The sequence below is a fragment of the Pinus tabuliformis genome, chromosome 7 (genome assembly GCF_031772625.1).
Source record: "Pinus tabuliformis cultivar Carrire ecotype Pingquan chromosome 7, CPIR1, whole genome shotgun sequence".
Lineage (NCBI taxonomy): Eukaryota > Viridiplantae > Streptophyta > Pinopsida > Pinales > Pinaceae > Pinus > Pinus tabuliformis.
This window is the reverse complement of record NC_142293.1, coordinates 1,063,015,230-1,063,026,736: the sequence shown is the minus strand read 5'-3', so window position 1 is coordinate 1,063,026,736 and position 11,507 is coordinate 1,063,015,230. Positions and strand designations below refer to the sequence as shown.

Here is an 11,507-nt window from a genome sequence, read left to right as displayed (position 1 = left end):
GTAACACATGGCCTAGGGATCCCTGAACTGGACTATGGATTGTGGTAAATCCATTAGCCTAGTGACCCTTGAACTAACCTGTGGGTTGCGATAAAGCTAGGTATTGTGTGCCTTGGTGGGCATAGGAATCCTCTACCAATTAGTGGCTAGATACAAGATAAATCCTAGAGGTGGTTGCCCTTGATTAGGCCGAGGAATCCTCGCTAGTGAATAGCAGGATATACGGTAAAGCCTAGAGGGTGGGGTCTAAGTTAGGGACTAGTGATCCAATGTGGATTATGGTAAAGCCTAGATACTGGTGTCTCGGTTATGGCCTAGTGATCCCTGGACTAGACTGTGGATTGCGATAAATCCTAGAGACTAGGAGACAATGAAATTCCTCACTGTGTAGATGGAGAAATTTGGTGGTATCCATGCTTGTTTTATGGCCTAGTGATCTAGGATAGATAGCAGTAAATCCTTGTTCTATTGATTAGGGTGAGGTGGTGTGGCCTTGGGAAGCCGTTGTTGAGTTTGGTTTTAAGTCCCATATTCATGCTTGCAATATGGCATGGGGGTGATTGGCTGAAAGAAATATTTGGTTCAACCAATCTATGGCTAGGTGGTTCGTGGAAGTCCTAAACCTGGTTGGTCGTTGCATTCATTAATATGAGGTTATTTATCATTTTTATTTCATGAGTATTATACTATTTCATATGTGGATTATATAGTTATTATTTCCTTGGTATTTGTGTTGTCATTATGATGCTTATGAATATATATTATGACAATGTCTATGTATGTATCTCATCATGTTTCTACTTGTAAATGAATGAAAAATGTATCTATGGCCTAATAGATGAAATTGTAGATAATGTGATAAGTAAAAAATCCCTCATAGTGAATCTAAGATAAGTATGAGACCCCTATGCTCAATTTTGCTATTAAGACCTGTAGCTTTCATATTTGTGACATGTTTGACGAAATTCTTGTCATGGATAATAGGGGTCGATTCTAGTCCTTGTTGATGTTTTTGCAAATGTGTCTTGTTTTGCTATGAAATTTTATTTTTGAAGGTGTCCTTAAGTTCTCGGTAGTGACCTGGGATCTAGGCCTAAAAAAGTGGCACAGATCCTAGCATTGCAGTTACAACACTGGGAGAAAATGTCTTCGGAGGCTTTCTTTCCCTTGTTGTGGGAGCTGCTAGAGCCTCCCAGATGCACCCTTTTACATATCAAGGGAGCTTCTAAGGGTTTTATGCACAAAAAATTTAGTTGGTCGCAGGGGATGGTTACTCGAGTGGTTGGGATGGCTCCTCCGAGTTTTGTTGCTGATGTGGAAGGTCTGTGTGGTGTGTTTCCATCTATTCCACTTCCTTAAGGTGACTTAGAAGGTTGAATCCAATTATAGTGGCTTCTCATCACATGTTTACCGCGGTTGGCTTGTTACTTGGGTAGATGTGGGATGAGGGTGGTAGAGTAAACATTAACCCTTTCAAGTTGTAGATTTGAAGTTCCCTAATATCTCCCCATAATATTGATCCCATGTTCTTCATAGAACAGTTCCTAGAACTTGGATCCAATCTGGTTGCCACATTCGCCTCCTTAAATGTGAAAGATATCTTGCATTTTTGCTATCGAAGATTTCAATCAAATATGAATGAGAAACGCAGAAAAACCCTTCACTCGACAGAAAGATCAGACCCAAAATATGATTCAAATAAAAAGAATGAAACCAAGGGTTGTTTTAAGATAATTTGATATACTTTATTCAAGAGAATGGCTAAAACCTTGATAAAATAGATATTGCCACATTTTCTATTTCTAGAATTTTTGTGTTTTATAAATACTAAATGTTCAATACATATTGTATGTTAACTTATAAAGCTACAATGACTACCTCACAATGATCTTCATTTTGAGAATCTCTTAAAATTCCTCTTTAAATACACTCGAATAAGTAATAAGATGTCATTGTTTCTTGAAGATGTTTGACAACCTTTTGATAATTAATGAAACCCATGAACCAAAATTCATGATTATCTATAGTCTAGATTTGTATATATCTGTCTAAATTCATGTTCACATTCTCACATGGGTTCACTGATCTCACTCTTCCAAGGGGTATAGCCACTTGCAAATCCAATCCAATAAATCCAAGATTAGTTACAAAGCTTTGAGTATTGGAAGCATTTATGTTTAAAAAAAATACTCAAGAAATGCAAGCCTCATTTAAAAAACCATTTTTTGGAAAGATGTAAAAGATTTCTTTTGGAAACCTAGGAAAGGGATATTATGTAATACATTACCCAATAAAAAGAAAACATTAAAATAAAATTGAATTCACAAACATTATTCTACAATTAAAGTGATAATGTATGTATTACCTTGTAGTAGTTGCAGGCATTCCTTCCATGAGAAGGTGTGATGGAGAGTGGACGGTTAGTGAATAAGAATACATTCCCTATTGATATGAATAGTAGCCCTGCCACAGGGCCACTGCTAGTTGACAAGTAACAAGATGAAGTTTTCAAGAGCTTCTTTGTTGGACCAAAACTGAACCTCAACTTAAAAAATTTGTCAACTCCATCTTTAGCTACTATTTTTGTCCCCAAGCTCAACTTTCTTCATATTATTTTAGACATGCTTCCTCCAAGCTTCACTGAACACAATAAAAAATAAGATGCATTCTCTGAGCATTTTATATTGAAAATATTTTACTCAATTCGCATATAATGAGATATCAAATTTTACTCACATTGAAAGATTATGCAGACATAAAGGTTTACAGACTTAATGTGAGCCCAAAAAATATCAACTGGCCCATTAACATTTATGTTCCATCTATCCAAGTTCTCTAGGAATGCATCTACTAGAGTTGTACACAAAACAAACAAAGCCATAATCTAGTGAAGATCATTATCTCAGAACCCGTTGTGTTGTAGGAATATCCTCTCTGTGGATAGAGACAATCCCTCTAGCCCAAGAGAGTGGGTCTAGCCACAAACAAGACAATCTAATGTAAATTTCCTTAGATTAGGATTGAATAAGAGGGCCTACCTCTTATAATGCTAATCTACTTGATGGTGATCTTGCTTCCTTGCTCTAGCTTCTTTTCGTTCCTTTCGTTCAAGTAACTAAAAGAAACATGCAAGAAACAATAACAAACATGATAGCATAAAATTGAATCCAATCTACTTAAAAGGTCAAGGAGTCCTAAGCTATCAAATGTAATATTACACCCAATATAGGAAATAAACCATTAGTTGTATTAAAATAAAATTCAAAGAGAAATACAATCGAAGCCTGGACATTGGAGATCTCCTTTGCGGTATCCAAGTCTCACTACACGCCTTTTCAACACTCTTTTCCTCCTCTAGATTGACATGAAATGGCTTCCAAGCTCTAACTCTCTCGCCTCATGCTTTAGCTACCAAGGACTGGTCTTTTGTCATCTAAGACTAATCTTATTATATCAAAAGCTAAATATCTTAGAATTTTGTAGCTGGTTCTATCTCTCCACCACTTTAACTATGTGTTGTATTGTAACCAAAAAGGGTAAGAGGAAGTGGTTTATATAGGCAGAGGAGGATAAGAATGAGATCTACTCAAGGGGGAAGAAGGTCTTATCTCCTTGGGAAAGTCCACTTTTAAAGGGGAAGAAGGCCTTATCTCCTTGGGAAAGTCCACTTTAAGGGGGAAAGAACCTTATATGGAGGTCTCGGCCCTTATCCAACCAAACAAATATCCAACACATCGTCACTTATTGGGATGGGGTCTCCTGGGTCAGTTTTGGGGCAAAAGACCAAGTTTTGATGTAAAACTATGTAAAGTCTCCGCAAATTGTGGTCGCAGAGCATGTAGCTAGTTAAGTGTCAAAAAGGGTTTTACCCTTCTTTTATGTAACTGGAGTTGGCTTTTGAAGATCTACCCATGATCCACAAACCATGGGATTGTATAAATAGGTGTGTCTCAGGGATGTCTAAGGCAAGTAATTGAAGTTATTTATGGGTATGATGGAAAGAGTCTACAGAGTTAGTGCAGGAGAGTAAGAAGGAAGGCTCTACAACTGAGTGCGTAGAGGCGTAGAGTAGTGTCCATAGTTGAGTGCGAGGACCCCTGCAATGGAGTGTGCAAGAAAGTATTGAGTCTATAAGCTTAACTGAATATCAATAAAGAAGATTGTTGCAGAAATTCCTATGTTTTATCTATTAACTTTGTTATGTATGAATGTGTTATGTTGTGATGAATGATGGTTTTGTAAAATAATGATGCATTGATGCATGACTTTAATTAATCTATATTATTATCTGAACATAATTAATGTTAAGTGATTATGCGAAGATCATAATGCATTCTGTTAAAGTTATCACACACTTAGCTAATTCTGAGTAACTACTAATCTAAGGGTAATCTAAAGTGCGCGTAAGTAGCTAGTTTACCTGTTCAGGGTCTGCAAAATCCAATCATAGACCTTCGTGGAGGTCTATGATTTTATTGAAGGAAGTGACAGTAGTAGGCCACAATAGCATAGAGGTCCGCACGAAGGCAGATCTAGGTTGCCCAAAGGATATCACACTGATCTCTGGGTGCAGAAACTTGCTTCCAGCAATCCCCCATACTGCTTCGGGTGAGACTTTAGTCTGTGCACTGTGAATTAATGCCCAAAGGGCCAGTAGTGTAGGGATTTTTTTGGTACACCTAACTCTAAACCTGGGTCAGGATCCCCTAAGCCAAAAAATGGTTTCGTTGACAAGACAGGGATCTGCATAAAGATATGTGTGATGTCACGTCACTGGAATCTGACCAGGAAGGAAATTGAGAAGTGGTTGGGTAGAAAGATCCATGAATTCTCAACACAAGAGAAAAGGAATCCGTTCCTGACAAAAGAACAATGGTTGGATATATATTTGTACACAGAAATAAATGAAATCTTCTTTGCACCTTCCCGATTGAACTATACGAGTGGATCGCTAAATTGGTGGAAGAACAAGAAAGGTGGATGCTTGATTGTCCGATAGTGTGGACCCCGGAGCTCGTGTGATGGTTGGAAGCTTCTAAAGATAAGATTGCATGTGCAGTTGATCACTGGCTTGATCAAGTCATCGGAGGATTTGTTGCAGAGTTCACGGTTGATACCTCAGTTAGTTACAGTGAAGCAGAGCAACGCTTCTTCAGGGGACCATGAGGTAAGTATTTGAGATCCTTGAATACTTGTATGAAGATGCTCTTGTGTGAAAAGAGGTTTATGCCATTACCTTGTTGTTTGTACCTATGCAAAGTGGGAAAATATTTAGGAATCAAGGAAAAATAGGTCCTGAAAATAGTCCATTGATTGGACTGCCTTCAAGTGACGATGCGAGAGCAACATAGGCTTCACCGCAGAGCGTTATCAAATTTATAAGGTAGGTTTTTCCATGGATACCTCATCCGTCCACACTGCCTCCACCTTCACCTCCGCAACATACACCTTCACCCACACTTCCACCACCTCCGTCATTGGGCAACATGTCAAATACAATGAAGTTTCTAGTTTTCAAAGGCTTACGAAGTGAGGATCCAGATCAATTTTGGTTTGTTGTGAAGGTTGTGTGGACAACACAACAAATTACGGATGATAATATAAAAAAGAAACAGTTAGTCACCACTCTGCAAGACCGCGTGCTAACATGGTATGTTAATTATTGCACTGATAGTCCATTGGCATTGTTGGCAGATACTCAGACAACTTTGAACAAGGAATTTAGTAAGCCTAAATCTGCCTTGCAGTCAGTAAGTCGATTTAAGGAAATCATGTTGAGGCTTGGTGAAATTCCATGGGAGCTAGATCAAAGACTGAAGTGCGGGATCTACAAAGCTAATATGAATCTCACAGAAAGCCACCACCACGATTAGTTTATAGCTACACTCCTGCCCCACTTAAGGATTGATTTATCACAACAAAATATAGGAACTCAGGTGGAAGCGCTGGAAATTGCGATGAGATTGCATGAGACACATATCTAGCATGCTTCTTTGGGAGTTCAACATATTCATGCAGAGTTGTAGAAACTATGATTGGATTTATAGAGCTTGAAAAAGGAAAAAGAGGCTCGGTCGGAGCTGTGCAAAGAAGTTTGGTGTCTCAAGTGTAAAAACCAGGTGCATGATAAATATCACTGCCTTGTCTTTGCGAATTACATCATAGGAGGGTAGCCTATGCCCCTAAGGCAGGAAGCTCCAGTAGGACCAAGTGCGGGGCCCACACTATGGCGCGCTATTTGTCAAGTAGTCAAGAAACATGTAACATACAATTATCATTCACTGCAAAAGTTTGTACAGATGACACAACAATTGTTCTGCAATTCTGCAAATCAGTGGGCGACGATGAGTGCCGCTGTCGGAGCTATGAATTAATTATGGAGAGGACGCCTATGTATCGAATGCAAGCATAAACTCACCATCGAATCAGGGTGCTATAGGAATGCACAGAGGATATCAGGGGTACAAATGAGGACGAGGAGGACGAGGACCTGGTAGGGGTTGGGGGCAGGTCATTTGTTACAATTGCGGAACGCCGGGGCACTATGAGTGGGAGTGTAAAATAAGACATTCCTGTCATGTCAATAATGCACTCAATTTGACCACACAATCGAAGAATGTCCCATGTTGATGGCCAAGATGCAAGAGAAGGAGGCACAACCTCAGCATCCTACCTAGAACTTACAGATGATGAGGGTCGAGCACTGCGAAGAGGACCCAAATGTGAATATCGTACTCCAAAATGGGATTGTGACTAGTGACGATAAGGGAAAGTAGGCTGAAGAAGGTGGATGGGTCTACAAGGCCCTAGAAAAGGAGGTTGGTTTTGACCTGGAGCATGTGAAGGAAACATTCATGGAAGCAAAGAAAAGCTTCGTTGAGGCATCTACCTCAGGAAGTCAGGACAAATTGGTTGCAGAGGTTGACCCCTCTGTGCTTACCACCTTCTTGAAGACTTGTATGAAGCTACTGCGCGATAGAAAGGTTGTAAAGGGCTACAAGAGTTGATAAAAAATTGTGTCGGTAAGGATAATGCTTGCAATGGACCCCACGTAGTTAGAAAGATCGATAAGCATAAGCCAAGAACAAGGCAGAAGATGAGGCTTATCGCACATAAAGGAGACTATGAGATTGACTAGGTTATTTTGGATTTTGGGTCCAACGCAAATGTATTTCCTAAATAGAACTGGGAGAGAATGGGAAGAATTGTGCTATAGTGATCTCTGATTCAACTGAGGATGGTGAACTAGTAGAAGATTATCCCTATGGGACGATTACAGGGAGTTACCATAGATATAGAAGGTGCGAGCGTGCTGGCTGATTTTTAAGTAATAGAGATTGTTGATGATGGAAATCTATACCCCACGCTCTTGGGAATTTATTGGGATATCGACATGAATGGGGTCATCAATTTGAAAAAGCGGGCAATGTCATTTGAAAGCAAATCATTCTATTTTTTAGTACCATTGGACCCTGCAGAAGTACCATGCTATACTAAACTGGTCTACGACTATGAGGAGAGTGATGATGATTTGGATCAGATCTATAAAATCACAGTGTGAGACCAAGACTGGGTTAATCTGATAGCTGATGGATGAATTTCATGGGACCGCAAAAGTTCCTGTACCTCAGATTCAGACGAAGAGTTGGAACATTGGTAAAACAAGATGCATAAAGTATCCACACTGCACTGCAACATGATGACCAAATCGTTGCACTGTATTGGAGGTAACAAATTTACCTTATTACAATGGTTTAACTGACATAGATAAATTTTTGGATACTTTTGAAAGAGAAGTTCCAGAGGTTTACCGCTTTCAGGTGTTGGACTTGGTACTACGTGCTATGCCCACTCCGCAGTGGGTTACACACAAAGACAACTTTGATGAATGGCACGATTACAGAAGGATGATGAGAACACGATTTGGTCGTCCTAAAGTATGGTTAGCTGAGAAGTATGATGGGAGGAATGATTAGCGCGATCATTTGTCAAAATGGACTAAGGTATATGGAACAGAGCTGCAGCCAAAATGGGTGCATTTATTCTGTCACACTCTAGACATAATCCCTATGAATTGGTATTTGGAAACGGAGCTCTGCCACAACACCGCAGAGTGGGATTTCTTAAGAGAAGGGTTCGTGAGGACATTCAACTTTGAAGACAAGTTCGAAAGCATTGATGTGGCACTGCAGGAAATTAAGGCAGCGATCTTCCGAATCCCTCAGGATCATTTGGACTTGATTCAACTAGATTGGAGCACCCAGTTGTGCCATGCGCTGGAATGCTGTAATATGACTGCTGAAGTGGAGGATGAAGATCCAAGGAATATCAATATCCCAAAAGTAGAAGGCCACCACAAGGTTGAAGGTCCGCAGATAGAGAACGTGAATATCACCGCACTACCAAAGACTAGGCAGGTAAACATTAGTACTGAAGTGGAGCCTAAATTCCCAAAGATCAGAGATTATTGGGATGATGTCACAGTGGATAAAGTTGTTGAGTTACTTGGCGAGTACTAGTATCTTTTTTCTTCAAAATTTTCTGAAAGGTGCCATAGGTGATTTGGGAGTGATGAAAATAACTCTGAAACCATATGTGAAGCCTGTTAAGCAGAGGCCATACCACCTTAATCCCAAATACAAGGAAAAGGTCAACCTAGATTTAGACAAGGCACTTGAGGTGGGTATTATTGAACCAGTGGAGGAATCTGATTAGGTGATCCCAAAGGTAGTTCAAGAAAAGAAGCGGAAGGGAGAGATAAGGATTTGCGTAGATTTAAGAAAGCTTAATGATGCCTGCAATCATGATCCTTTCCCGATACCATTTACTGATGAGCTATTTGACAATGTGGGAGGACAGGAAGCCTACTCATTTACTGATGGGTTCTCTGGACACCATCAGACCAAGATCACACCAAAATACTGGAGTAAAACAACCTTCATGATGGAATAGGGGTGTTTTCAGTACACAGTGATGCCCTTTAGACTCAAGAATGCACTAAAGATATTCTCTTGTGTAGTCATCGTTGCATTCAAAGATCACAAATTATTGGAGGTATATTTCGATGACTAGATAGTGTTTGGACTAATAAAGTGCCATGTAGCCAGTCTGCACTTAATGTTGGATACATGCCAAGGTATCATATTGCTTGAACCTGAAAAAGTGTTTGTTTTGTGTCCCCTTTGGGATCTTGCTAGGTCATGTGGTATGCAAGCAAGGACTCATGGTGGAACCTGCCAAGATCGTGGTAATAATCAATTTGGAAGCCCCAAGGAGTGTCAAATAGCTGTGCACGATGTTGGGCCATACAGGGCACTATCGAAAATTCATCAAGAGTATGCTCCGATTACCGCACCTATGGAGAAGCTGCTAAAGAAGGACACTACATTCTATTGGGATAAATAATGTTAGCATAGTCAGGATGTCTAGAAGAAAAAAATGGTCACTGCACCGATATTGCTTTCCCCAGATTGGAAGAAGGAATTCGATGTGCACATATAGGCTGGTGAAGGGGAAATGGATCATCCTATAGCACTTGCAAGGAGGAAGTTGTCAAAGGCTAAAAAGAATTATTCAACAATAGAGTATAAAAGATTGGTTATGGTGTACGTGCTCCAAAAGTTAAGACTCTACCTGTTGGGTGGACATTTCAAGATGTACACAGAACTTTCTACATTGAAGTATCTAGTGAATAATCCTGTGTTGAGAGGGGAATATACAAATGGTTGTTTTTATTTCAAGAATATGATTTTCAAATAATCGTGAGGCCAGGAATGTTGAATGCAAGACCTAACCATCTATTGCGCATTGAGATAGGGGAGGAGCCTACTAATTTGGAGGAAGGGCTACCTGATGTGCAAATCTTTGTGGTGCATGTAGTGGACAACCACTTTGTAGATATTATCCATTTTTTGACCACAGCAATAGCGGCAGACGGCTACACCAGTTAGTAGAAGAATGAATTGGTAGTACATGCGGCTAATTCTTCAGTAATTGCTTAACATTTGTATAAAATGGGATCAGATGAGATACTCTAACAGTATGTGCCCTATTTCGAAAGAAAGAATGAGGCATATGAAGGAGCTACAGGAGGCCATTATGCAGGAAAAGCAACAATGTAGAAGGTTTTCCGCGTTAGGTTATGGTGGCCAACGCTGCATAAAGATTCTAATGAATATTGCAGGGCATGCGATACATGCGAAAGAATGGGTAGACCATCACAGAGGGATGAGCTTCCTCTAAATCTGTAGGTGTCATTATAGCCATTTTGGAAATGAGCAATTTATTTCGTAGGACCGATTCAGCCCCCAGGAAAGAAAACGGGTGCATGATATGTCATCACCGTGACCGAATATCTGACCAGATGGGCAAAGGCACAACTTTTTTTTGTTTGAATATGTGTTGAATAGGTTCTATTGCTTGAAGGTATTGATGAGTGATTTTGGTACACATTTTCTCAATGAAACGATTAACAGACTGACAAAAGAGTTCAAGGTTTACCATCAGAAAAGTATACCATATCATCCTCAGGCCAATGGAACGGTTGAGGCTTTCAATAAGATATTGGAAAATACACTTAACAAGGTTTGCAACGTGCAACAAAATGATTGGGACTTTTGCATACTGACAGTATTATGGGCATACAGGATTACTTGCAAAAATCTAACAGGTCACATGCCCTTCTGATTGCTTTAAGGTGTAGAGGTTGTAATGCTTATGGAATATATCATGCCTAGTCGACACAGAGTGGATTTCACAGGAATGGTGGACTATGGAGCCTTAGAATAATGGCTCACACAACTAATAGAGCTCAAAGAAGATAGGTTTTTTGCTGGATTCCATAAGCAGGTTCAGAAGGAATGAGAAAAAGCATGGCATGATAGGCACATCAAACTGCGCACCTTTAAGGTAAATGATTTGGTTTTATTATATGATAGCAAGTTCGCTAAGTTTACAGGAAAGTTTAAGATGCATTAGCTGGGGCCATATGTCATCAAATAAATTATAGATGGTGGCATAGTTCAGCTCGCAAAGTTCAATGGAGAACCATTTCCAGGAAGGGTAAATGGAAGCAGGTTGAATCCATACACAAGGGATCTAGCTCAATGACTACATGACAGTCTTAGCGCTCCAGGAAACTATAAGAGAGAGCAAGACAATAAACTACACTACTTGGTTGGTGGAACTACGTGACATAGGGGTTGCGTGGAAAAGGGTGATGTCATAGTATCAGAAGGTGCGCGAAGGGAGCTACGTTATGAGGGAATATACCATGCAACACAACTAGAAAATTATTGTTACAGTCACTGTTCATGATTTGACAGCTAGGAGATGATAAAGAGGAGTGAGTGGGTTTCATTTAAGGTTGAAATGTTTGAAGATCTTCCACCAAATCAGCATTTATGGACGAATTTTGGGGGGAACGGTCGGATTTGAATTTCAAATTCACCTACAAATTACACGTGGATGTCCAATAGAGAACACTTTGCATACTTAGAATTTTTGAA

General features: G+C 39.8%; 1 pseudogene; it reads right to left on the bottom strand.

The window, feature by feature from the left end:
• Nucleotides 1-1,920: 1,920 nt before the first annotated feature.
• Nucleotides 1,921-2,881, bottom strand: LOC149251299 (GEM-like protein 1 pseudogene; annotated as a pseudogene).
• Between the last annotated feature and the right edge of the window lie 8,626 nt (nt 2,882-11,507).